This window comes from Stegostoma tigrinum, chromosome 8, assembly GCF_030684315.1.
Source record: "Stegostoma tigrinum isolate sSteTig4 chromosome 8, sSteTig4.hap1, whole genome shotgun sequence".
Classification (NCBI taxonomy): domain Eukaryota; kingdom Metazoa; phylum Chordata; class Chondrichthyes; order Orectolobiformes; family Stegostomatidae; genus Stegostoma; species Stegostoma tigrinum.
Genome location: NC_081361.1, coordinates 95,644,948 through 95,649,656, shown reverse-complemented (window position 1 = coordinate 95,649,656; position 4,709 = coordinate 95,644,948).

Genomic DNA, 4,709 nt, shown 5'->3' with positions numbered 1-4,709 from the left:
CAGGATAACCTTCCGTATCAAACAGATGTTCACCTGCAAATCTGCCAATGTGGTATACTGTATCCATTGCACCCGGTGTGGCTTCCTCTACACTGGGGAAACCAAGCGGAGGCTTGGGGACCTCTTTGCAGAATACCTCCGCTCATTTCGCAATAAACAACTACATCTCCCATTCGCGAACCATTTCAACTCCCCCTCCCATTCTTTAGATGACATGTCCATCAAGAGCCTCCTGCAGTGCCACAATGACGCTACCCGAAGGTTGCAGGAACAGCAACTCATATTCCGCTTGGGAACCCTGCAGCCTAATGGTATCAATGTGGACTTCACCAGCTTCAAAATCTCCCCTTCCCCCACTGCATCCCAAAACCAGCCCAGTTTGTCTCCTCCCCCCACTGCATCACACAACCAGCCCAGCTCTTCCCCTCCCCCCACTGCATCCCAAAACCAGCCCAGCTCATCTCCGCCTCCTTAACCTGTTCTTCCTCTCACCCATCCCTTCCTCCCACCTCAAGCCACACCTCCATTTCCTACCTACTAACCTCATCCCGCCTCCTTGACCTGTCCGTCCTCCCTGGACTGACCTATGCCCTCCCTACCTCCCCACCCATACTCTCCTCTCCACTTAACTACTTTTCTCTCCATCTTTGGTCCGCCTCCCCCTCTCTCCCTATTCATTTCAGACCCCTCTCCCCATCCCCCTCTCTGATGAAGGGTCTAGGCCCGAAACGTCAGCTTTTGTGCTCCTAAGATGCTGCTTGGCCTGCTGTGTTCATCCAGCTTCACACTTTATTATCTTGGATTCTCTAGCATCTGCAGTTCCCATTATCTCTGACATGAGTGAGCCAGATGGGTTCTTCTGACTATCGGCAATGGATTCATGGTTGTTGTTAGACTCTCGATTCCAGATTGTTTTTTTAATTGAATTCAAATTCCACCATTTGCCACGGTGGGATTCAAACCCAGGTCCCCAGGACGTTACCTGGATGTCTGGATTAACAGTCCAGCAAAAGCAGCACCTGGCCATCACCTTCCCTAAAGTATTACTGCATCAGGTACAAATACCGTCGCAGGGGGAAATCCTATCCAAAGTGGTAACGCACACACCATCCGACTGGGAATTTACCCCATGCTGCAGTCGTAGACTCAGAGAGATTTACAGCACAGGAAAAGGCCATTCAACTCATCATATGTGTGACAATCAAAAGAACAATTGAGAAGGATAGCACAGGAACAGGTCCTTCGGCCCTCCAAGCCTGTGCCTTCGTCATGCCCTGACTAAACTAAACAGCAATCATTCTGCTCTTATTCAATCCATATCTCTTTGTTCCCTCCCTATTCATGTAACTTCTAGGTGCCTCTTAAATGTCATCAATGTGCCTGCTACCACCACCTCCCCTGGCAATGCATTCCAGGCTCCTGCCACTCTCTGTGTGAAAAGCTTTCCTCGCACATCTCCCTTTAATTTTCGCCCTCTCACCTTGAACCTGTGCCCCCTTGTAACTGAAACTTCAATCCTGGGAAAAAACCGCTGACTTATCGACCCTATCTATGCCTCTCATAATTTTGTAGACCTCTATCAGGTCTCCTCTCAGCCTCCGTATTTCCAGTAAAAACAATGCTAGTCTTTTTAACCTTTCCTCATAGTTAATGCCCTCGAGATCAGGCAACATCCTGGTGAACCTTCTCTGCACGGTCTCCCATGTCCTACTTGTAGTATGGTGACCAAAACTGCACACAATACTCCAAATGCAGCCTAAGAAGGATTTTAGAGATAGTAAGAACTGGTGATGCTGGAGTCAAGGGTTTTATATTGCTGTAATACGGTTTGCCAACTCTTGTACTCCATGCCCCGACTGATGAAGGCAAGCATGCCATGTGCCTTCCAAATCACCTTGGCCACCTGTGTTGCCACTTTTAGGGACCTGCGGATCTGTACGCCTAGATCTGCCTGTACGTTCATGTTCCTAAGGGTTCTGTCATTAACAGTATAATTCACACCTAAATTGAATCATTCAAAATGCACCACCTCGCATTTGTCTGGATTAAATTTGTCTGACATTGAGCAACCACCCAGCTTTCTAATCCCGACTTGATCCACACCTGGTCAGCCGGTAAATCAACCCCTTAAGGAATCCATGTAGATGTGGCAATCATAAACTTTCACACGGTGTTGCAGCCTGGTGTTATGGCGGTGATGGTAAAGGCTCTCATATTCCTCCCACTATGTGGTAACTGGGGATTTCTCCCACTCTTTGCAGCTGTTGTTGGGAAGGATTTACAGGTTGAAACTCAGCTGCTTTATGAACACACCTTACTTTGCTCTCAATTCTTGGAATGGGTCTTCAACCTGGGGTCTCTAGGCTCACAGGTAGGAATGCTACTCACTTCATCAAATGATCTCCCTTCAATCATATCAGCAAGTTATAAAGGACTCTTCATTCATTCCAGTTCTCTTCTTAAATCCTTTATATAAATATTTGAATTCTCCACAAAACACCCCCAGTTTATGTACCTTCCCAGACTCATCATTTACAGTCACATACAGTCTGATGCCTCGTTGCTCTGAATCACAGTGATGGATCACTTTCTTAGAGGGTCAACAATGAGGTGCTGCTGTTGGACTGGGGTGGACAAAGTCAGAAGTCACATGACACCAGGTTATCGTCCAACAGGTTTATTTGACATCACAAGCACAAATCACAAGTCGGGTGACCTGATGAAGGAGCAGTACTATGAAAGCTTATGATTTCAAATAAACCTGTTAGGCTATAACCTGGTGACATGTGATTTCTGGCCTTAGCAGCTACAGTCTTAAAATGCAAACTGTAATAAGAGTTTGATGTTCTTTTCGTTTCTTTGCAAATGTTCTCCTTGTTTCCAGAACAGCAGGACTATGTCTGTAATTCACTGTTGATAAGTGACTGGAAGAATTACAAAAACATGTACTAAATACATGATAAATCTACCATGGCTGAGCTGCTGGTTAGCTACTGGTGGAGATATGATCGTGAAGTACATTAGTTCTGAAATCTGTTCTGGCTGGAGCTACTAGTTCACATGAAACAGCATTAGTCATGTAGAGTGGCTCACAAGCTGATGTAGGTACATGGAATATATCTTATCTCCCGTAAGCCTGTCCAGTGTTTGCAAGGTACAAGTCAGGAGTGTAAGTCAGGAATATTTGCTTGGATGAGTGCAGCTCCAACAACACTCAGGAAACATAGAAAAAAGGAATAAGAAGCGGTCATTTGGCCCTTCATTGCTCCACCATTCAATGTGATCATGGCTGATTATTCAACTCAGCACCCTATTCTAACTTCCACCCCATAAACTTAGCTACAACAAAAGTATCTAACTCCTTCTTGAAAATGTACAATGTTTTGACCTCGACCAGATTTTGTGGCAGAGAATTCCACAGGCTCACCACGCTCTGGGTGAAGCAATTTCTCCTCGTTTCAGTCCTAACAAAAACAGAAGTTGTTGGAAAAACCGAGCAGGTCTGGCAGCATCTGTGAAGAGAAATCAGAGCGAACGTTTCCGGCCTGGTGACCCTTCCTCAGAATTGTTCTGAACCTTCTGAGCTTTTCCAGCAACTTCTGCTTTTATTTCTGATTTACACCATTTTCAGTTCTTTCAGTTTTTACCCCATATCCTTAGACTGTGAACTCTGGTTCTGGACTCCCTGGTCATCAGGAACATCCTTCCTGTGTTTTACCCTGTCTAGACCTTTGATTTGATTTTATGTATTATTGTCACATGTACCAAGATACAGTGAAAAGTATTGTTTTGCATATTCTCCAGGCAAATCATACCCTGCATACGTACATCAGGGTAAGGGAACAAAATGCAAAATATAGAGTTACAGCTACAGGGAAGCTCCAGAGAAAGATCAACCTTGAGATATGACAGGTCTATTCAAAAATCCGATAACAGTGAGGAAGAAGCTGTTCTTGAATCTATCGGTGTGCATTTTCAAAAGTTTGTATCTGCTGCCTGATGGAAGAGGATAGAAGCGATTACAATCGGGGTGAGAAGGGCCTTTGATGATGTTAAAATGTCAGGCTGGATGAACACAGCAGGCCAAGCAGCATCTCAGGAGCACAAAAGCTGACGTTTCGGGCCTAGACCCTTCATCAGAGAGGGGGATGGGGTGAGGGTTCTAGAATAAATAGGGAGAGAAGGGGAGGAGGACCGAAGATGGAGAGAAAAGAAGATAGGTGGAGAGATTATAGGTGGGGAGGTAGGGAGGGGATAGGTCAGTCCAGGGAAGACGGACAGGTCAAGGAGGTGGGATGAGGTTAGTAGGTAGATGGGGGTGCGGCTTGGGGTGGGAGGAAGGGATGGGTGAGAGGAAGAACAGGTTAGGGAGGCAGAGACAGGTTAGACTGGTTTTGGGATGCAGTGGGTGGAGGGGAAGAGCTGGGCTGGTTGTGTGGTGCAGTGGGGGGAGGGGACGAACTGGGCTGGTTTAGGGATGCAGTTGGGGAAGGGGAGATTTTGAAACTGGTGAAGTCCACATTGATACCATTAGGCTGCAGGGTTCCCAGGCGGAATATGAGTTGATGTTGGTTGCTTTCCCAAGGGAGCAGGGAGTATAGATGGAGTCAGTGGATGGAAGGCTGGTTTGCCTGATGGACTGGGCTTCGTTCACAACTCTCTGTAATCCGTAATCTGCAAACCTCTTACTGGTTTATGGGTTCCCATCA